The sequence below is a fragment of the Aplysia californica genome, unplaced genomic scaffold (genome assembly GCF_000002075.1).
Source record: "Aplysia californica isolate F4 #8 unplaced genomic scaffold, AplCal3.0 scaffold00578, whole genome shotgun sequence".
Lineage (NCBI taxonomy): Eukaryota > Metazoa > Mollusca > Gastropoda > Aplysiida > Aplysiidae > Aplysia > Aplysia californica.
In genome coordinates, this window is record NW_004797848.1 from 22226 (window position 1) to 46991 (window position 24766).

A 24766-nucleotide genomic window follows, 5' to 3' on the forward strand; every position below is an offset into this window, starting at 1 on the left:
CACACACACATCTACTTGCTTATCACACGCGCACGCTTACACATCGTTACGAAATGAGCTCATTCAAATACATAATAAAATAATATACACAACGTATTTCGGATCCTCACGAATTTGAAAGCGGTAGATGGAAGTTTGAAAGATTCGTAGACCTAGGAAAGAAGCTATTCTAAAACGAGTGGGCTTGCTAAGTGTACTAAACATGTTTATTGGCATGGATGAATTCAGATAATACAGACTTGACAACTGGACATGGACACAGACGTGTCACTCACTGAACTCGCGAGGCAGGAAGAGAAAGCTTGACCTCTGAATAATCGTAAGGGAAATGTACCCACATAATTAACATAATTAACATTCAATAAGGTTATTGATTGTTTACCTTTGAACATTCATAGAGATGTATTACATTAAGCATCAAGAAAGGACAGTTATAGTAACTTATAGAAATTGACCACGGTAAGGTCATACAGAGCTTTGGTTATCTCTACGTTAAACATTTTTAAAACAAAAACACAGAAAGGTACTATTACAAAAGCAGATACAAAAACAAATATAAAATAAGTAAAATAAAACTAATCAAAACCAAACAAAAATTGAACGCCTCACCCTCCGAGAAAAAGGAACGGAAAGACGTTCAAAGCTCTAAGAAGATGACAAAAAGCGAAACTAAGATTGAGACAAAGATTTTTTCCAAAAAGGAGAAAACCACATGAGAGCACCCGCCAACCAGCGTATTACTATCTAAATAAGTACTGAAACATAATGATGTGCCTCTGAAAGGAAAAAGTACTACTGACTGTTTCTTTGTCTCTTCGCAAAAGATTTCCTTTCACTGTTTGTTGGAGTTCACAGAAGCATATTATCAACACAATTAATTACTTTATTTTAAACCTACCGGAAACACAGTTTTCTTATACTACGCCTATCGTACTCTCAAAGACTAATGAGACAATCAGACACAGATTTAACTAAAAGTCTTTCAGACACAGACCCATTTTAATCCCAGATCTATCAGACACAGACTTAAATTTAAGCCTAGCAGACACACACTTACTTATAAGCCAATCAAGCACAGACTCAACTATAAGCCCATTATGCGGTGTTCACACATACAGGAGAAGAGTCGACGAGCAATTCCCGATAAGATAATGCGAAAGTCGGGTTTAATCGTGACGAGCATCTGGCCATGACTGCTGACATTATTGTGTCGGTGAGCACTCGGCGAGACGCTTGCCGAGCAATAATTTAGGACGGCGACCATCTCGCTGGGCGTCTCACCGAGCGTCTTGCAGAGTAATTAGTTTGAATCCTGGCCGCTTGCAGAGCAAAAAAAACAACAACGTAGCGGCCGATTAAAACTTCACACGCCGACAAACTCGCCGACCATGCTGACCAGCCAGCCGATCCGTCGCCGAGTTAGTCAGCGTGCAAGGTTATAATAGTAATATGAAGAGGTGGGCTAAACGTCTGTGCTCATTCCTTCAACATGTCTCACATGATACAGACGATGGATGCGTACTTCATGTATACTTAATATTATGGTGCTCTTGCTGTTGTGCTGATGCAAGAAGAGGAGAAGAGGAGGAAGAGAAGGAGGAGGAGGACCTGTTGGGTTAGACCATGGCTCATAAGAAGACCCCACTATGGAAAGTTTGAAAAGCTGATGGCTGAACTGCAAGTTGAAGATGTGACACCCTTCAGGAACTTCGTCAGAGTTTCTCCAGAGTTTTTCCAAGGAATCCTGGAGAAAATTGGCCCCACCATCCACAAGGCAAACATTTTCGGGACGTTGTCACTCTTTGATACCTGGCAACAGAAAATAGTTCAAGATCTCTACCGAATGGCTTTAATTTCATCCGCGAAGTCTGTCAAGCTACCATTGCTGCATACTGTGATGAAGTCCTTGCTCGACCTACAAGCCTACAACCAGTGGTTAGTGGATGGCCTTGCAGAAGAAGTTGAAACCAAGTGGAATCTACCACATTGCATGGGAGCTTTGGATGGGAAACATGCGGCAATCAGATGTCCTTCTAACTCTAGATCCCTTTACTTCAACTACAAAGGGTTCTACTTCATAGTCCTCTTGGCACTTGTGGATGCCAATTACAAATTCATCTATGCCAACGCTGGTGCCACAAGAGCAGGATCTGATGGTGGGTTTTTTGGAGAAAGTAATTTGAAAGAATCCTTGGAGAATAATATAATAGGAGTGCCTTCTGCCCATCCTTTGCCTGATCATCACACAGATGTGTCATACTTCATTGTAGCAGATGAGGCTTTCCACTGAGGACCTGGTTGATGAAGCCCACACCCGAGAGAAACATGGCAAGAGAACAGAGGATCTACAACTACAGAATTTCCAGAGCAAGAAGGCTGGTCGAAAATGCATTTGGACAGTTGATCAGCTATTGCACGCCGTGCTTGAGTCAGATTCCCGTGCAAGATTTTTACACACGGAGCAATAATTTAACCCGCTGAGTATGAAAGTTAACTCGCCTACCATTCAGATCTCGTCGGCGTGTCACTGTCACTCGACAACGTATGCAACTTTGCATGCCCAGCTATTTCAGACACTCCCCGAGTTTTCCCCTGGCAAGATATTGACTCGACGACTCATTTTCACACCAACATAATACTACCAGTGCCAGACGTGGACATTAAGTAAAACCCATGAAGGCAAAAATCACCGCCTGCGAAATGAAGAGAGTCTCCGCAAATCCCTTTAACATTACAAGACGAGACAGGCTTGAAAAAGTAAGACCAGCTATCGGCACTGAGTCCTGCCTGCATCACAAGGAAAGACAGAGGATAAAATAGTTTGGCTAATTGTTATGTATGTCACCTGACCAGCCAGCCTCGAGAGCCTACAACACCAAGCGCTCAGGCTAAAAAGGAAGAGGAAGGCCACACAAAAGGTGGATCGAGAGAGTCAAGGAAACCCTGAGAAAATATAGTATCACAACTGAAAGAAATGCAGAGTTGGCCTACCATAGAAGACTGCATCTCCCTTTGACACTTAACGGCAACTGACGATGAAAAAGTAAAAGTACTCATTTTTCGCTCTGCGAGAATCTTAAGCATGTTTGCAAATTTTGGCAAGCTTCCCGTGCAATAATTTCACACGGCGAACGTGAAATATCACTCTGAGAGAGAGGCTGATTACTCGGCGAAATGTATCCAGAGTAGCCCCGATCTGCTCGGCTTCATTACTCCTGTATGTGTGAACACTGCTTTAAAGCCAATCAGACGTTTGCTTAACGTTAAGCCTATCAGACACGCACTTAACTTAGAGCGAATCAGCCACAGACTTAACTTTAAGCCTATAAGACACAGACTTAATTCTAAGCCTATCAGACACACACTTTACTTTACCATCTTTCCCACACGTGTTCCCGCCACTCCGAAAGTTTTGAAACAAGTTAACGAGCACAAAAGTTGCACACCTCTTTGAAAGTTTCACTTGCACAAAAGTCACACCCCACTCCGCAAGTTTCACACCATCCACTAAGTGCACACACCCGATACCGCCCGCGCGAAGGGATAACTCCCTCGGTTTCCCCCCTCGTTTTATATCAATTGTACACACACTGGTGTGGTCGCTTTTCTGTCTCCACCCAAAGAGGTCACCCAAGGGCGGAGCTGCCGACTTCTCGTAGATTTATATTTATATTTGTGACCCTCCCGGTCAAAATCTGCCACATTAAAGAAATTTCAAAATTTAGTTAACATATTTTAAAAAAAATTATCACCCTTTCACTACAATTTGGAAAACAATGAAGTAAATAAGACAACATTTGACGAAAATATGGAATTTTAAAGTACGCAAGGTGGGGAAACACGAAATGGAGAAAACGGGCTCCCGAGGTTGAGCAAAACATTCCCACAGCAACGGGGGTCTTAGAATTGAGATATAGACTTGAAACGTGGCAGTTATCTTGGCTATGCCACTACAAGACAACAAACAGAAGTTTTAAAAAACTATTCATTCCAAGAAAAAAAGTTTATAGACAAAACAAAATTTTAACGAGAATGGGCTTCATGTCAAATGCAACACCGGGTTAGCACTGTAGGACCTACTAGGTACCAGAAACTAAATTTACAAAGTAGTTGCATGTCAAATTTATCTGCTTCGTATGAAAGGCCTTTGTCTCCGGTGAATTTGGGTACCATAGTTTTACCTCTCAGTCAATTTCTAAAAAAATGTCAGCTGTTCTAATTTAATATACAAATCGAATATAGCTATATTCGCTAATTGGTTGCAACCACATGTTTGACAAATAATAAAAAAAAGTACAGAGCGTACCAAACATCTCCACATTAATAGAGTACGATCACTATAACATAGAAAAGGAGCCTCTTATTTTTTCAAGACTGATCATTATACAAATCTGTATTCTACTGCCTCAAACACGATGAGCTGTCGTTATTTCGATTTAAAAAAAACTTCATTGAGCATTGTCCCTGCCGTCACCACTCTTACTGTAGTATACTGACTGCTCCTCGGAGTTTCCTGGAAGGATTGATGCAAAATAATTCCAAGCCGTTTCATTTATTCTAATAGAAAAAGAACTGTTCTTTCTTTTGAAATCTTTTATGAGTCGGTATTTTACATAATTCATGTTAAAAATGATCCTTGAAAACATGTACGCCTTTTAAAAGGCTTTCTATTCACACGCAAAAATATACCACGGGAAGCCCGGTTCAAAACTCTAAAGAAGTTGTTTGCCAATGAAAAGACCGTATTTAATCATCATTCTTCCTTCAAAGCATTCGAATGCATGGATGTCAATTTTTGAACCGGCAGACCTCGCATTACTACCCCGAGGGGCTTCGCTTTTCTAGGGGTTTCTTTCGCTCCAAATACTGGTAAAAACTGACAAATTACGCTATTGTAACGAAAAAAGCGTAACTTTTTCAAGGTGTACAGCATTTGGTGTGTTATAGCGAAAGAGGAAAGAAAAGGCGATCTGAATTACCTCAATTTCACCGAAATCGCGCTCGGAAGTCTGCGAGTCGGCTCATGTGCCATGTTTATGCTTCCTACGAGTTTGCATTAGCACTACAAATACACGGGCTCACACACACATACACTCACACACACATCCACACACATATACACACAAATACACACTTAGGCAAACACACAGACACATACACACACACACACACACACACACATACACACACTCACATATAACACACACACACACACACACACACACACACATGCACATAGACCGCCTCGGTGGCGGTGGCCTCTTGGTAAGGAGTCCACCTTGGGTAATTTAAAGGAACATCAATTTTTTAACCCCCCCACTAAAACACAATAAGAACGAACTTTTCAAGTTAATCGAAGTGTAAAACTGAAAGATCAACTGCCAATAACTGAGCGAACAGGGCACGCTTACTCAATCAGCTGTTTACATATACAAGCTTGAAGTGGGTTAGGAGTTACCGTTCTTACCACTTTTAACAAATCAGAGCCCTCAGCCGTTCCTAATCATTGGGACGCTCAGTTGTTTATATTTCAGACCATTCATGCTTTTAGAGGTGGCCTAAATATAAAAATAGGGATGAATAAAGGACGTCGAGGCAATGTGACATGAGGTAATGGTTCTATAAATAACCTCACAGCTGCACACCAGCAGGTCAAATGCTCGAAAATGTTTCAGCTCACAACAACCCCCCCCCCCCCCCCCACACACACACACAAACACACACACACACATACACACACACACAAAATAAATCAAATAAAAATGTTTATAGTCGATCAGAGTTGTTTATTTTGACCTTAAATAAAGCAGAAGACGTTAGACTTTCAATAGATACCCCCCCCCCAAAAAAAAAAAAAAAAAAAATTCATGGAAAGTCACTTTTCAGCCTTTCGAACATCGTAACTCCAAATAGCACATTGCGTCTTATAACTGATTATGACCGGCGCGGGCAGATTTATCACAATATCAAAGACTGTGCGTTCTAACCTAGTTCCGGTTCAATCTGGAGCGCACCATTTGGCTTCATGTGGAACAGGGGCGGCTCGTGGGGCTAAAAAGAGGGCGTTTTTATTAAGCTACACTCAGGTTGAAGCAGGTGGTTGGGGGGGGGGGCATAGTTTTACAATTGGAGAGCAAAGAATACACCTGCCGTAATACTGCGTTTCGTAAGAGGCAACTAAAGGTGCATAGGTCTGGTCGCACGAAAAGAGCCAGATGGTGCGGGTGGTTGAGGACCTAATGCTTTAACCCTCATTCTTTTTATTGGTCGCTTTGACTTCTAGAACTTCATCTATAATATATTGCAAGCTGAAAATATCTTTCATCCAGCATAGTATCTGAACACTTAAATAATAACGCTTTCACCACTCTACCACAAACAAACCATCCAAATGCACAACTCAAAAGATTTCTGATGGTGACCTAACTATGCCACGTTCACCTCGCTCAAGTTCACAGTCTCAGGGTCGGGGCAAGACCAAGGATCTCAATAAATTAATAAATAGTGGCAAGACAATGAACCAATCGCAATGCACTTGAGCATTATGCTGGGTTGCTCCGTGGCATATTATGGGCAGATAATGGTGTCTGAGATTGCGTTTAATTTTAGACTGCCTACTGTGCGCCAGTTATTAATACATGTGTGAGGGGGAGTCAAAAAGTAATGCAAGTTCGTTTATAACTAAAAGAAAAAAAGCACGCAGTGGCAACTATCATACCTCCAATTGAAGGGGAGTATCTGAGGATCAGATCTGAATTTCTCAACATAGTCTCCATTTTGTTCAATAGCCACTGTCCACCTCTTATTAAGTCCACATAGACCAGCTTTGTAAAACTGGGCAGGTTGCTCGTAGGGGTACAGCAATCTTGATTTCTCCATCATTTCCGTAGTGTTGGCCTCTCAATTTTTCTTTTCCAGGACCAAAAATGTGGAAATCTAAAGGTGCCAAATCAGGAGAATAGGCTGGGTGTAGCAGTGTTTTTCATCCATGCACGGTGATTGTCTCCCTTGTTCTGGTACTCGTATGCAGGTGGGAATTGTTAAAGTGAAAAAAAAACAACCTCTTTCCAACTTCAAATTTGGTCGAATTCTCGCTTTCAGTCGTCACAGTGTTTCAATGAAGGCTTCGGAATCGACAGTTGCTCTTCTTGGTAAAAAAATGATTTTTGTTGCTGATTCTTCGGGACGATGCTTTTCGGACAAGCCTATGGACATCTCTTCCTCTTCTTCCGGTTCTTTGCTCAAACGTGTAGCCTACCTATATATATATATATATACTGTGCCAAAATCTAGAGCTTGGTCCTTGTAAACATTTTGAAGTCTTTTTTGGATGTTACTGGTGGGTTCTCCTTCTAAAACAAGAAATTCAATCACAGCTCTTTTCCTCTGACAGACCTCCAAAGGGGCATCCATTTTGATGTGACGTCATTCAGGCAAAAATCTAAGGAACTTAAATTTTAACAGTTTGAGTTTAAAAGTACAGGCGTAAGTACTTGTGAGCTGAATTTCATATAATGTTATGCAAAATTGCGCAAAATACCGAACAACTTGCATTACTTTTTGACTCTCCGTCTATATTAATGTACCCCCAAACTCGGTCGGTACGAGTGTCGTCATCGTTTGGGTTTACCCGAGGAGCGATTTAGATTTATAGGTCAGATTACCGCTGCTGAATATTTAACTATGTTTAGTTAAAGTACATGGACATAGTAAATGGCATGCTAGATGTTTTAAGGCGCTATAGACACAGGAATGGCCGTTCAGGCGTCAGCGAGGACCTTGTATTGATAAAAGATTTGGCTAGTGCTTGTTGCTGGCTTCTCTAATGTTCTGTTTGTGAGTGCTTTACGCTACAGAACATTACCCTGCTCTATGGACGAACCGCGCCTGATGTGCAACGGAGTGAAGAGTAAGGAAGAAAAGGTTGCACTCGCACTCGTCTAGATTCTACAGCGAGGCTGGTGTTTTTTCTTTCTTTTAAAGCGCCCATGATGAGCACTCGCCCCTGCAGGTGGGGGGGGGGGGCATAGTTTTACCTTGGGGGAGCAAAGAATACAAATGCCGTAATAGTGCGTTTCGTAAGAGGCGACTAAAGTGCGTAGGTTTGGTCGCACGAAAAGATCCAGTTTGCGGAGGGCCAACTACCCAACCTAGTAAAAAAACGGAAAGTTATAGAAACACGAACGAACACACCTTATTATTTTTCCATCTTGGGAGACAGAGGAGCTTCTGTATCAGCAGGAACAATGAAGGACAGCGGACAAATCCGACCTTCTCTGTCGAACAAATCTCTCCGGATTGCGTCGTGGAATGTTCACACCTTGTATGAAGCAGGAAAGAATTCTCAAGTGACACAAGAGATGAAGAGATACAGGCTGCACATACTAGGAGTCAGCGAAACCCACTGAATACAGTCTGGACAGAAGCAGCTCAGTTCGGGGGAATTAATATTGTATTTTGAGTGGGAAGACAAGCACCATGAGGAGGGAGTTGGAATTATTTTGAGTAAGTATGTACAGAAGTCAACTAGAAGATGGGAACCACAGGGGATCATCATGGCTCCATTCACTACAAAGAATAAGATAATTAACATGAACATAATTCAAATCTACGCCCCAACAAACGAAGCTTCGGATGAAGGCAAGGATGCTATTTACAGCCGGCTCCAGGGGATCATCGACAAACTATCAAGAAAGGAGGTCAACATCATAATGGGAGATGCCAAAGCCAAGATTGGTCAAAACAATGTAGGTTATGAGAGAATCATGGGACAACATGGCTTGGGACAAATGCATGGAAGCTGTTTAAGATTTGCAAATATATGTGCTTTTAACTGTTTTGTCATTGGAAGATGTTTTTTTCCTACAAAAGGATCCACAAGGCTACTTGGGTATCACCGTATTGAGTGACGGAGAACCAGATCGATCATGTTTGTATCTCATGCAGGTTCATGCGTTCACTCGAAGATGTCACCGTACAGAGAGGGGCAGATGTTGGATTTGAATCATCATCTGCTGTTAGTAAAACTCAAGCTTCGTCTTAAAAAGCACGGAACCAGAACAGGAGCCAAAAGAACAAAGTTTCAAGTAAGATTTTCAGATGGACACAAGAAATTGCAGTTGAGGAACAGATTTCAACACTTGGCGGATCTTGGTGAGGAAGACATGGAGGTGGAGATGCACTGGACCAAGGTCAAAGAAGTCTTTACTTCAACATGTCAAGAAATACTCAGTGAGAAGAAATTGGAGCACAATGAATGGATTAGCCAACGCCCATTGGATTGGATTAGCACTAGAAGACAATTGAAAGCAGCGACAAATGCCAGTAGAACAAGGGGATCAAAAGCGGACGCATTGGAGCAGTACAGGACAACAGCTAAAGATGTAAAGAGATCACTCAGAAAAGACAAGGAGGAATTCATGAACAGGCTGGCAGAGAGGGCAGAGGAGGCTGCAGCAGGAAGGAAAATGCGAATCCTTTAAAAGACTACAAAGACTCTTTCTTGAACATATGGGAAACTAGAAGTTACAGTGAAGGACCGAGAGGGAAAAACCATTTTTGGAAAAGAGGTTGGGCATTTCAACAGTCTCCTGAACAGACCACCACCAAGTAACCCGTCAAACATCCTGCAGTCGAGAAATGAGTTACCAATCTGCTGTGATGCTCTATCGAAACAAATGATTATGGATGCCATTAAGAAGCTGAACAAGGGTAAAGCGGCCGGTCCTGATCAGATTCTACCTCAGGCCCCAAAAGTAGATGCCAATGTGACGGCAGACCTCCTCCTGTTGTTTACCAGGATCTGGAATGAGAGCTAGTTCCCAAAGGATTAGAAAGAGGGGTATCTTTTGAAACTTCCAAAAAGGGGGATCTCAGCCACTACAGCAACTAACTAGAAATCACTCTTCTCTCAATACCAGTACGGTCTTCAACAGAATCATTCTGGAGAGTATCAAGTCTGCAACGGATCCAAGGCTACGGGATGAACAGGCTGGTTTTTGGAAGAAAAAAAAATGTCATCCTCGGCTCAAAACGGAGGATCATTGTGGAACAGTCACTGGAGTGGAACTCCCAGTTGATCGTCGACTTTCTTGACTATGAGAAGGCCTTTGACAGTATAGACCGAGCAACACTGTGGAAGATACTGAGACATCACGGAATCCCACAGAAGTTGGTGAACTTCATCAGGAGCATGCCCGAAGGGACAAGTTGCAGGGTTATACATGATGGCCAGCTCACTGACAGCTTTGACATCAAAACCGGTGTGAGACAGGGATGTTTACTATCGCTTTTTCTGGGCAATAGACTGGATGATGAAGGAAACCACCAGATGACACAGGCACTGACCCCCCCCCTCCCCTCCCCCCATGTCATCTTCTGTCATCTTTCTGAACACCCCCCCCCCCCACACACACACCCAGTTGACGTCTACCAGAATGTACATGTACATTTAGATAGAACCTGTACAGGATGCATTTTATATTTTCACCTTTGATCTTTAAATAAAATAAGAATAATAAAAACTGTAGTTGATTAAAGAAATCAGCAAAACAATACCTGAACTGTCAAATTATTTATTAAAAATTTAACCAATTAATATAATTAAAACAAATAGATTTGATATTACAGCTAGGAAAATAAACAAAGCAAAATGATTAATGTATCATATCAGCTTGCAAAAAACAAATATTAAATAAATCAGACTAAAAAATAAATCTTTAATTTTGCATGGCATACACTAATAGGCAATATGAAAATGAACTATTTGAAAAATATTAAGTAAACATTCAAAATTCTTAGTTGAGTTAAAAGAAGAATCTTTATAAACAATCTGTAATTAGATTTTGTTTAAATAAAAGGAAATAAATGTATTTTTAAACCACAGCAAGAAAAACATCCTAGAATTTAATTCCTTTCACATGTGATGCAAAGAAAATTTGGTCTGCAATATCTTTTTCTTCCTTTCTTTTCTTTTCTTTTTTTCACCAACAATTTAGAGCATCACGGTTGACGCCAACCTTGTAAGGACCCCCCGCTGCTTCCACATGTCAACTTTTGCAAACTTTTCACTGACCCCTCCTCCCACAAATCCCCCCTCTGAGCTGACGTCATTATTTGTGAACGCCCCATAAGTACTGGTATACGCGTGTAAAGACCTAAGTACTGGTACACGCGTGTAAAGACCTAAGTACTGGTACACGCGTGTAAAGACCTAAGTACTGGTGCACGCGTGTAAAGACCTAAGTAATGGTACACGCGTGTAAAGAAACCTAGCTCTCTCGGACAAGGGCGAACAAATCTTGGAGGTTCCGTGTCCAAAATCGATAAGAATAGAATAGGCCTCGGCCGCCACCCAGGCAAAATTCAAACTGTCCTACCAACGGAAAATACTTAATGTGTCCCGCACACTCATGTGCCCTTATGCAGCTGCGAGCGCTGTAAAACACTTATTCCCCCCCCCCCCCAAAAAAAAAGGAAGAAAGAAACAGACTGCATTTTGAGAACATGACAATTAATTGTTATGATCTTCTCACCACCATTGTGATAGTTGTATTAAATGTACATGTTATGGAGCGGGCGGGGTTTTCACAGAAATGCCCAGAATCAGAATAATTATGATTCGTTTGGCAATGAAACCCTTCAAATGTAAATCTACCAGGTTTCATTCTACAGTCGACTGCTGATAAAATTGGTGTCGTCGGGAGAGCGAAAAAAAGATGTAAGTTCATCCCTTGTCTATTTAACTTAACTGTGAGAGGATCTCTAAAGAAGAAGAAGAGTTGTGGGGACCCGAGAAAAAATTCAACTTGACCGAAGATTAACACAAACAAGTTCAGCACAAGCGGTGTCGACTGTGCTTGAAACTTGACAATAGTATAACACGCACACACACACACACACACACACACACACACACACACACACACACACACACACACACACACACATACACACACACACACACACACACAAACACTTTTTTTCACCGAGGCGGAGAGTTCGAACATTAATTCGAACATTTATTTCACGGGCCCTCCGAGATTTTTCGCCCTTGTCCGAGAAGGCTATGTGTAGATCTTTCCTACCAGAAGATCAAGGGTGTGGCTGAAAGACAGCAGTAAGAAGAAACGAAAGAGTAGCAGTAGAAAGGCTGCAGAAAGAATCAGGAGCCCAGAGGAAGGGGCAAAGGAGGTGAGGGGGTGGGAGCAGAAAGAGGAGACGAAAGCAGACGACAGAACATTGCTAGAGAGCAGGAAATGAGGTGAAAGGAGACAAATTTAGAGAAGAAATTTTTTGGTCGCTACCCAGATTCGAACCCGGGACCTTTTGAATGAGAGGCCAACACCTTAACTTCTAGGAAACGAGAGTCCCCCTCCATTGTCTATTATATTTGGCAACTTGGAAACACATGTGTCACTTTTCTCTCAAGATTCATTGCTCCTTTCCAGTAGAGTGTAAATATAATAGGCCAATGACTTTCAGTTGATGTTAATGCACCGATCATTCCTTTTATCGAAAAGGGGCCCAGCTTGTCTATTATAAATTTGGCAACTTGGATCCCATTTGTCACTTTTCCCAAAAATCTACGGCAGCTACAAAGTTGAATGTTGACAAGTACCTGCACAAAAATAGATAGGTCACCGATTTTTTATTTATTCTTTTCCTGAATTTTGACAAATATATTTGACAAAAGGTTTCGGTTCTACTTTGGCCTTTGTGATTATTCCACTGAGAAACGAAAAAAATCTGCGTAGATCTAACTTTGCTCCGTAGCGGAAGTGCCGGAAGTGATATTTCGAGAGGAGCATTTTGTTTTGAGAGTATAGATAAAGAGCTTCTAATGTTTGCACCTCTCAAGGTTTATTGCTCCGTTACAGTAAAGTGTACATTGTAGGCCAATGACTTTCATTTGATGTTAATGCATCGATCATTCCTTTCATTAAAAGGGGGCCCAGCTAGTATATTATATTTGTGAAAGTTCGTCAGTTTGGAAGTGAATCCGAAACACTAACTTTCGAATTTGACAAAATTTAAATCATTTAAAGGGTGCACAGTTTTATTGAGTAGCCTGAAGTCACTGTAGTTTAATTTCAGTTTTTCGTTAGTTTCGTTTAAATCTAATCACCCACAAAACAACCACGTCTTGTTATGTCAAAAAAAGGATAATATAATGTCTCACATAAACAGGCAAAGGCTATACTAGTGCTATACAAAGCTTTATTATTCATAGTGAATGACAGCACCAGGAGAAAACATATCAGAGACATTTTAGAAAAAGTAATATTTCTTTTGTCTGGAGAGATCAGGTTTTTACAGTAAGATATTGCACCCCCCCCCCACACACACATAAAAAACCCAACAACAACAACAACAACAACAACAACAACAACAACAACAAAAAATAAACAAAGACACCCCCACCCCAAAAACAAAACAAAACAACAACAAAAAAACAAAACACAAAACAAAGTCCACCCCAACCCTCCCCCCAACCCCCCCCCCAAAAAAAACAAACAACAACAACAACAAACAACCCAACAACAAAAAAACCCAACAACAAACAACAACAAACAAACAAACCTAAAAGAAACAATCAAACAGAACAAAACAACCCCCCCCCCCTGAAAACAAGGAAATGCACAGAATGCTGTAATAACATTGGCCGAGTACAGCCCAACACTCAATCCAGCCGAGAGATAAGAAGTATAAAATAAAATTGAATGACTGTGTATTGCTATATTTTGTAAACACAACAGAAGTATTTGTTATTTACAACAAATTAGACAAGGCAAGTGTACACTGCGTCATTGTCGCAAGTTATCCACTTACTTTCAAATTTTGAGAATTTTCTATTTTTGCTCGTCGCTTTTAAGCACAAGGGGGCTATCCCGAAAAATACTGTTTGTATAAAATCGACGTTTAAGTTTTTATCCCTTAGTTCAGTTTCTTTAAAAGACAATGTTTCGTCTAATTAAACAAATATACACGCCAATGAAACCAAACTTCTCCTATTGGTAGGGCAATGCCCACTTTTGGTGTAGGTCAAGATTTCTGGAAGCAATTCACGTACGTTCAAATTTCGAGAAGTTTCGATTTTTGCACCCTCCCAAAGAACTGGTCGCTTTTAAGCACAATGTGGCTATCACAAAGAATACTGTTTTGAGAAAACCGACAGTAAAGTTTTTGCCCCTTGTTCAGTTTCTTTAAAAGACGAGAGAATTTTCCTCAAACCAAACAAATACACACCAATGAAATTAAACTTCTCCTATAGGTAGGGAAATGCCCACTTTTGGTGTAGGTCAAGATTTCTTGAAACCCCCAAAATCTGGGTTAGCCTGCTTGTCCTTAAAAGCGACCAACTATCAAAGATGCACCATTTAACATCACCAAAACTCAGTTTAATGGTATGGTCAAGGCTTACAATTATCTTGCTTTTCATGATTCCTGATAACAACACACCAACCCCCACCCCCCCAAAAAAAAACAACTGGTTTTGTGTCCCTGGTGTGAAAAATACCCAAACAGAGATAAGTAGATTTCTTGCGACACCAACGATATATTGAGCTAAAGGAATGACATAAATATTATGATAAGAGGAAACCCCTTTTAAACACTATGATAATGGATAACCTCAGAACATACTGTCCTCGTGGTTTTATGCATCCCGAATAATTTAGCAAAATTTGATCATTTTTTTTCATAATTTCTGATTATTTTCCTTCCTCATTCCTTGTTAAAATTAACAGAATCGCATAATTTCACATTTTTGGGCTCAGTTTGCATAATTTCAAAATTGTTCTTGCTTAAAACGATGGTGACAGAACATACAATATCCCACCCAGCCAGGGCATCAAACTTGCTAGAGACAGGGAACTCTTTCTCTACTCGACGCCCTAGAGGTACAAGAGGACGGATAAAGTAAAGTAAAGTAAGATCATTCTATGAGCTGTCCCAAAAGACGCTACTCCCGAAGTCAAAGTCCATTTTCAGCAGGACCAAGAGCGCAGGACATCAACTGCAGTGCATATGACCTGGGTTCAAATCCCAAAGAGGTTTTTCTTAAATCGTGTTTTCAGAGCAAATCTTTCCACAGTGTGTTTGTGTTGTATGAGGAAATACAACACATCGACAAAATAACGGTCATTTTGTTTCCTTTTTTAAAGTAAGAGTTTTACAGCGCCCACAGCTGAGTAAGGTCCTATTATTATAAGTGCAGAAGTTCGGAGCTATATTCAAAAGTGTAACAAATATAGAAAAGAAGGAGGGGAGATCAGGACGATGGATGTTTGGTAGTAAAAAAAGAACAAACCACCCACGGTCATTTAGTGAAGGAGAACTTTTATGACGGACCAGGTCGTCGCGGAACCTTCAGCTTGATGAATTCTGTACAGTTAATTGGTCGCTTTTAAGCACAAGGGGGCTACCCCGATAATGCTTTTTGAGAAAATTGAAGATAAAGTTTTTTGGACCTTGTTCAGCTTCTTTAAAAAACAAGAAGAGTTTTCTCTATGGCCAAACAAATATATACACCAATGAAACCAAACTTCTCCTATAGGTAGGGCAATGCCCACTTTTGGTGCAAGTCAAGATTTCTGGGTTAGCCCGCTAGTCCTTAAAAGCGACCAATTTCTCATTATCAACGAGGCCTCTGAGTTGTAAAGGCTGTAGATGAGAAGAGTTACCATAGAGATACTTACAAAGAACAGAAGGAAGAGAGACAATGACGACATAGTATTATGTTTGAAAATAAAAAGTGGTAGGCAGAGAAAGAAAAAAAAACGGGGGGGGGGGGGGGGGGGGGGCTGGGCAGAGCACACAGGGCGCCCGCCAACCACCCACTCATTTTTCATGTCAACAGGTTTGTCAAAAGACAACAACAGAGTGCAATTATTGCAACGCGGAACATTTTCTTACAGGGGAAGACATCAGTGCTTGTTGTAGAAAAATATACACTTGTTTCTGATCACATGGGCTCAGATCATGATAATATGTATAATGTATGAGGCATCATGGTGAAACCAGGCGCTCGTCAAAATAACCAAATTTGAGAAACCGACATTTTCCCGCCAGTTTGGCAATTTTTATTAAATTTTTGGTTTTTGGTTTCGACCCCTTTTTTGTCCATTTATCACATTGTTGTGTGGATTTTACTTTTTAAAAACCCCATTGATGACTAAAGGCACAAAAAAACCCGTAAATTTTCAGTTTCCAAAGCCTCTCTGGCTATGGAAGTTACCAAACTTTGGCGGCCATGTTCTCGCGAATTTTATCTCTGAAACCAGATGGCCCTCACCTCCTTCAGTCGCCAATATTTCGACTTCTATTCAACATAGATGGACTTTTTTTTCACCAAAAGCAAGGCAAATGAACAGGCTTTAAGATGATACCAATAACCCAATATGCCCAAAAGTGACGAGCGCCTGATTCCACCACGTCCTGTCTCATGTATTTCACTTTACAAATATTCTATACATCATTCAAAGATAAAGTGTGTGTGTGGTTTTTTTTTAAATAATAGAGTGTTTTTACGGCGCTCGTAACTGCATAAGGTCATATGAGCGCCAAGGGGTGGGTGTCAACAGAGAAGTCTTTACAGGAAATCAGACTTAGACTGCTCACCTCTCTAGCTTCAACAGCACAAGGTCTGCTTCGACTATCAAGACACCCCGGAAACAGTGGGTCACAAGAGTGTGACAAACATACAAAAGAAGGAGAGGAAAATGACAATAGTAAGGATAAGGAAAGAAAAAGCAGCAGTTCCCTGTTGTAGATCAGACACAGTTATGAGCGTGACATGAGTCAGTCCATTTACAATTCTACTGTGCTTGAACGAGAAATGTCCCCCCTTTGGGAATGGCCTAAAGACACTACAGTCAGTGGCACTGCCCCGGGGAGAGATAAAGTGTGTACATGAACAATATAAACAGTCTTGAATAAAGACGGGTTATTATAGTGTGGTAAAAAATTCGAGGCCCAACTTATTATTGTCAAATTATGATTCCAGAACTATCTAACAGACTCACCTGCTTCTGCCCAGTAACGTGTACCAATGTGTCTTAACAGATAAATATTGTTTTGATAACACCTTTTAACTGTATTCTAGAAAATTCCTTAAATAAATACTTTTAAAAATCCAAGTGGGTGGTTTCTACAGATTTTAAAAGGTTTGCAGCACAGGACATAATATTGCTTTAAAAGGAAAGTCCGTCTTTTTTTTCTTCTAATCGCGACATTATGCTTAGATTGAACGCATGCTTTCAGAACCTTAAGTTCCAAAATATGTTCACAATAAAAATTAATTTCTTGTAACAAGTTTTACAACTAAAAAGTGTCATTGGTGAGCTGTGAGGTAGGCCATAATATTATGCGTATGCAAAATGGGTGTGGATATACACTATATACATGAAAAAATATTATATTAATGATTATTATTATCATTGTCATTATCATTATCATTGTCACTATCATTAGCATTATCAATATAATTAACATTATCATTCAACATCCAGCAATTAGAAAGTGAAGACAATAAGAGAAGCACATCAATTCATTCTCTTTAGAACAACAGTGGTTCTATTTTGACATTGAATTCACAATATCATTGTGGAATTTTCAAATGTCTGACCCAAGAGAGCTTGCTATGTGTTGGCTTATGTCTCTCTGGGTGAAAGACTAGAAAACGGAGTTTGTAACCCTCTATATGAAGGATTAAATAACTGAGTTTGTAACCCTCTATATGATGGATTAAATAACGGAGTTTGTAACTCTCTGTATGATGGATTAAATAACGGAGTTTGTAACCCTCTATATGAAGGATGAAATAACGGACTTTGTAACCCTTTATATGAAGGATGGAGTAACGGGAGTTTGTAACCCTCTATATGAAGGATGGAATAACTTAGTTTGTAACCCTTTATATGGAGGATTAAATAACGGAGTTTGTAACCCTTTATATGGAGGGTTAAATAACGGAATTCGTTTCACTCTAGATAAAGAACAAAAAAACAAAAAAACAATCGAAATTCGTAACCTTCTAAATGAAGGAGTAAATAACAGAAACTGGAACCTCCCAGTTGAAAGATTTAAAACAAATCAAATTCTCAACTTTTTCTTCGCAACCCCAGCCCTGCCTCTCCCCCCTCCCCCCTCCCCCTAAAAACCGTCTCTTAAATGTCCTAATAGTGTTTATATGGGCGTTAAATCTATACAATTTTACCTTTTTTCCACCCAAAAATTTTGACATCTAGAGAAGAGGTCTTGAACTTGACACTTGTCACGTCAGAAACCTTTTGAAGGTTTCCGGAGAGGAGGACACAAAGTATCCACACGAAAATAAATGTTTATGATGTATCCGTACGTCGTGTTTTACTATCGTATCCATACGACGTGGGGAGCTCCGTGCCACCACTTAACCCTATCCGTACGTCGTGGTTTACTATCGTATCCATACGACGTGGGGAGCTCCGTGCCACCACTTAACCCTATCCGTATGTCGTGTTTTACTATCGTATCCATACGACGTGGGGAACTCCGTGCCACCACTTTCCAAAGAGAAAATTTATTCGTTAATCCGATCCGTACGTTTGCATAACAGTCTGTCAAAATGATTTTTTCAGATATACTGAAAGTTTGAAAGAGATCTTCATTTTAGAACTATTCTAAAAAGTGAAGAATACACCCCCGGGGGTACAACATGACCCCACGGCGTACGGATAGGGTTAATAGATGTCGTCATTTTGTGACATCAACAGCATATGTCATTTTCTGACACCAATAACACAATAATATGTCATTTTCTGACACCAATAACACAATAATATATCTCTTTGTGACGTCAATAATACAATAATACAATAATAATAATAATTTCATTTTGTGACGTAAATGACATACTGACATGTCATTTTGTGACGTCAGTAGCATATGTCATTTTATGACACCAATAATACAAAAACAATTATATGTCATTTTGTGACACCAACAATACAATAATAATATGTAATTTTCTGACAACAATAACACAATAATATGTCAGTTTGTGACACCAATAGTACAAGAATGTCTTTTTGTGATGTCAATAATACAGTAATATTATTATGTCAATTTGTGACTCCAATAATACAATAATATGTCATTTTGTGACACCAATAATACAATAATAATAATAATAATACTAATTTCATTTTGTGACGCCAATGATATACTGACATGTCATTTTGTGACGTCAGTAACATATGTCATTTTATGACTCCAATAATACAATAACAATAATATGTCATTTTGAGACACCAACAATACAATAATAAGTGAAGTGTGCTGACAAAATGAGTTACTTCTCAGATTTTCAACCGATGGAAATAGAAACATCAAATTTATAGGTTGAAGTTTCACAATTTATCAGTATGAAATGCTAAAAGACATGTTAGACGTGAAAAGAATGGCATTGGTTTAGAGTCTACAAATATGACCCTAGTGTTGATTTTTGGCTGAAGTCTCCATTAATGGATTGCGAGAAGTAACTCATTTTGTTAGCGCGCCTCAAATATGGCATTTTGTGACCCTGATAATGCAATAATATGTCATTTTGTGACATGAATAATACAATAAAATGTCAATTTGTGACACTAATAATACAATAATATGTCTTTTTGTGACCCCAAAATACAATAATAATTCAATTCTAAACGTTGAAGAAGGCAAAAGATACAGAAATTAGGATCAATTGTTAAAAGAATAAAACATTTTGGGGGGGTTTCTTCTGAAAAATTTCTCTCTAGGCTATGTACATTAGGACAACTTTCCGACGTTATGTGAGCTTCCGAGAGGCAAAAAATGCATCAAGCGTAACAGAGATGAGCAACGATGAGATTAAGATAGATAGAATGCTCAAGAAACATCTTGAAATATAAAAAGAGAGTCCTGGAAGGAACAGAATTGAACTAGAGTGAACAACAGTGTGGACCCACCCTCAACAAAACCAGCAATAACAGTATCACAAGTATCAAACATAGGCCCAACAGCCTGCACTGGGGATGTAGTCATACCTCTGTCTTAAAAAAATATTTTGTAAGGCTTCGTGGTGAAATCAGGCGCTTTTAAAAATAAAGAAATCAAAGAAACTGACGTTCTTCTTCGAACCCCGTGTCCAATCTAAAAAGACACACCCCTGTCCAAGACACGCCCCCTGTCCTATTTACCAAAACTCATTCCCTCTCCTATTTAACAAGACACACCCACTGTCCTATTTAACAAGACACACCCACTGTCCCATTTAACAAGACACACCCATGTCCTATTTAACAAGACACCCCACCCCTCCTGTCCTATTAACAAGACACGCCCATGTCCTATATATAAGACACATTCCCTGTCCTATTCAAAAAGACACACGCCCCTGTCCTATTTACCAAAACTCATTCCCTTTCCTATTTGACAAAACACACCCCCTGTCCTATTTACCAAAACTCATTCCCTTTCCTATTTGACAAAACACACCCCCTGTCCTATTTAACAGGACACCCCCTGCACTATATGACAAGACACACCCCCTGCCTTATTTAACAAGACAAGCCAATGTCTCATTTAACAAGGCACACCCCTTTCCAGTTTAATAAGACACACTCCTGTCTTATTTAACAGGAAACGCCAATCCCTTATTTAACAAGACACACTCCACTGTCCTATTTAATAAGACACACCCCTGTCCTATTTAACTAGACACGCCCATGTCCTATAAAACAAGAAACGCCACTGTCATGACAAGACAAGCCTCTGTCCTGCTCAATAAGACACGACCATGTCCTATATAACAAGAGACCCCACTGTTCTATTTAACAAGACTAGCCCATGTCTCGTTTAAAAAGACACACGCCCATTTCCTATAAAACAAGACACACCACTCTCATGACAAGACAAGCCTCTGTCCTGCTCAATAAGACACGCCCATCCCCACAAGACACGCCCCTATCAAAGAGTCGCCTCCGTCAAGCTGCCAGTCATCGGGCTGGTGTTGTAATAGACCTGGTTGTCCAAGAGACTTGCATCGGGGGCAGACGGGCGGCTCGCCTTGTCATCTGGGGAGAACAGTAACAGAACATATTATTATACTAGCTGGTCCCCTTTCGATGAAAGGAACGATCGGTGCATTACCTTCAACTGAAAGCCATTGGCCTACTATATTTACACTCTACTGGAATGGAACAATAAATCTTGAGAAAAAAAGTGGCACATATGTTTCCAAGTTGCCAAATATATAATAGATGTATAGATTGATTCTCCATTTCGCGTTCGTGGTTGTACACTCCATAATTTCAAAGGTATCCACACGACGTGGGGAACTCTGAGCCACCGCTTAACCCTATTCGTACGTCGTGTTTTACTATCGTATCCGTACGACGTGGGGAACTCTGTGACACCGCTTTCCAAAGAGGAAATTTACTCGTTAATCCGATCCGTACGCTTTGCATAGCAGTCTGTCAAAATGATTTTTTGAGAAATACTGAAAGTTTCAACGAGATCTTCGTACAAGAAGTATTCTAAAATGTAAAGAATACAACCCCAGGGGTACAAAATGACCCCAGGGCGTACGGATAGGGCTAAAAATGAGGATGGAACCCGTAAAGTCTTTAGCTGTGACAGTCCATGATGCTACTGAAGTGTTTCAGCTTAGAGAAAAAAACTGCACCAAACAACTATCTAATAAATTAAAACGTTTTATAGATGAGGATGGTTTAGTTTTAATATGTGTTTTACGGCACTTGCAACACAATAATACGGTCATATAAGTGCCGAAGATTGGAGGTGTTACACGAGAGTAACAAACACAAAAAAAAGAAGGAGGGGGAGATAGAGATGATAGATTTTTTTTATAGGAAAGAATGAGCAAACGACACCAGAGCACCCGCCAACCACCCACTGACGAGTATGGAATCATGGAGCCCGTTAAATCTTTAGCTGTGACAGTCCATGATAATATGTAAGGTGTGCTGACAAAATGAGTTACTTCTCGCTGTTCAAGAATGGAGATATCGGCCGAAAATCGACACTGCGGTCAGATTTATAAATTTAAGATTTACAAATGCCTAATTGATGCAATTTCGTTCAAGACTACGATGTCTTTTATTTTTCCATACTTACAAATTGTACAAACTCCACTTATAAAGTTGATGTGTTGATTTCCATACGGCTAAAATCGGAGAAGTAACTCTTCTTGTCAGCACACCTCACAATATTGTACGTACCTCCTAACAAAGAAGAGTTGGAGAAATACTCGTGTTGGCCATCAGTGTTGTTGTAGACGTGCTCGCCTTGATCATCTTCCGGGACATCAGCTGATGGGTGGGGCATTTCTGGAAAGAGAAAAACCAATTGTGAGATAGCGTGGGGAAAATAAGGCGCTCGTCAAAATAATGAAACGTGGGTGGTTGGCGGGTGCTCTGGTGTAGTAGTAGTAGTAGTAGTAGTAGTAGTAGTAGTAGTAGTAGTAGTAGTAGTAATGATTACAAAATAATGATAATAATTATAATAAATATAATGCATTCATATAGCACCCTATCCCCTACTTGACACAGCCACTGAACTAGCAGAAAAACACCATCTTCCATGTAACAGAGAAATGCTGAAACATTTAAGACCAGAACTCCCCCCAAACACTAACATCAAGAACGCCAACATCAAAACCTCCCTCATAAAAGAGACAGTGAAAAAGGAATGTGACCCAGTAGAACTGAAGACAACAGCTCTGAAGACAATTGACTCCTACCCTAGTGATTCAATTCATATTTATACAGACGGGTCAGCCTTCAAGGGAACTATAAACGCAGGCTTTGGGGTAAGAATTGAACATCCTGACAAAACATGTGAAGAGCTATTTGACGCATGTGGTACTTCTTGTACAAATTACGAGGCTGAGGCCATCACATTTGAAGCAGCAATCCTCCACCTGACCAACATTTTCATAATATATCCAAACAAAATCAAGAACACTATTATCTTCACAGAAAGAAAGTCAGTACTCCAAGCTCTGGAAAACATGAATTTCGAAAGTCCAGCCTGCCTATCTGTGGCTCAAACAATCAACACCTTCATACAGACCTATGCCGTCGACCTGACACTACAGTGGATACCTGGCCACAGCAACATAACAGGAAACGACAGAGCAGACACCCTTGCCAAGAAGGGAGCATCACAAACACAACTACACAACCCAGTATCACAACAGACATCAAGAACATCATCAAATGCAACACCAGGGAACAGTGGCTGAATAGATGGGCAATGGGCAAAACTGGAAGAATTGTCTTTGCACACATGACAGCCCCCAACTCTAAAAATGCAATAAATTCCCTGAGTAGAAGAGAACAAGTCACAATATTTCGCCTGCGTACACAACACATACCACTAAATTCCTACCTTAATAGGATCCGCAAGGATACCCCACCCGACTGCCCGTTGTGCGACTGCCAGGATGAAACAGTACCACACCACCTCTTTAACTGCCCAGCACTTTGTGTGGGCGTAGCACCTACCTACCTGCCTTCCCAGACATCGGAAATACCCTATACAGCGACATAGCACAGCTGATTAAAACCTGTCAATTCTTTGCCATATCGACAGACCGAAGGGCTAGAACCCAAATGGCCGCTGGATCGGAAAAGTAAAGTAAGTAAAGAAGCACCCTATCCCATACGAGTATAAGCTCTGAGCGTTTTACGTCGACAACATGATCACTGAGCGTAATGCTTCATTCACACATGAAAAAAATATTTCTCAGTAACAAGAACACCAGTTCAACCGCATAAAGATAAACTTTCTCAACAACACAAAACTAATAACAACAACATCAATAATAATACTAATACTAATACTAATACTAATACTAATAATAATAATAATAATAATAATAATAATAATAATAATATAAAACAATAATTAAAAACAATAATAATAATAATAATAATGATAATAAAAAAATAATTAATAATAATAATAATAATAATAATAATAATAATAATAATAATAATAATGATAATAAAGTATAATTTTTAAAAAAATTTAAAAATAATAATAATAATAATAATAAAAATAACAATAATAATAATAATATGAATGATAATAATATTAATAATAATAATTATTATAATTAGAATACACACGTCGTACGGACAAATGAAAACACCACATATTAACACATACTACCACACTACAGCTAAAACTTAAATAAAGGAGAAAAGAGTCTTGAGCAATCGCTTAAAAGTATTAAGATTTGCTGCCTCTCTGGGGTATAGGGTGGGGTAAGGAGTTTGATTAAAACGACTTTGTGCTTTTAAGCATAAGGGGGCCATCTCGAAAATACTGTTTTGAGATAATCGAATGTAAAGTTTTTGCCCCTTGCTCGGTTTCTTTAAAAGACAAGAAGAGTTTTCTCTATAACCAAACAAATACACACCAATGGAATCAAACTTCTCCTATAGATAGGGCAATGCATACTCTTGGTGTAGGTCAAAATTTCTGGGAACCACGAAATCTGGGTTAGCCGGCTTGTCCTTAGAAGCGACCAATTAAAATTAAAAAAATATAGTACATGTATAGGGTTTGAGATGTGAAGGTCAAGATGATGTAGATAAAAAATGAAGGCAAAGTTAGTAAAGGATGAATACTTAAAATTTGCAAACAGCAGTGGAGAGTGAAGGAGGTTATGAATTGACACAAGAGGGAGAGAGACAGGGAGGGAGGGAGAGAGAGAGAGAGAGAGAGAGAGAGAGAG

General features: G+C 39.8%; 2 long non-coding RNA genes across 2 annotated transcripts in view; both read right to left on the reverse strand.

The window, feature by feature from the left end:
• Positions 1–5235, reverse strand: part of LOC118478461 — a 23460-nt gene extending 18225 nt beyond the window's left edge. Inside the window, exon 1 of the long non-coding RNA XR_004859061.1 lies at positions 5208–5235. This is a non-coding gene — a long non-coding RNA (uncharacterized LOC118478461). The remainder of the gene's footprint in view (positions 1–5207) is intronic.
• A 15239-nt stretch (positions 5236–20474) lies between these two features.
• Positions 20475–22391, reverse strand: LOC118478460. Its single transcript, XR_004859060.1, has 2 exons — positions 22242–22391; positions 20475–21074 (listed from the first exon to the last, which is right to left on the reverse strand). It is a non-coding gene; the product is annotated as an uncharacterized LOC118478460 (long non-coding RNA).
• Positions 22392–24766: the final 2375 nt, after the last annotated feature.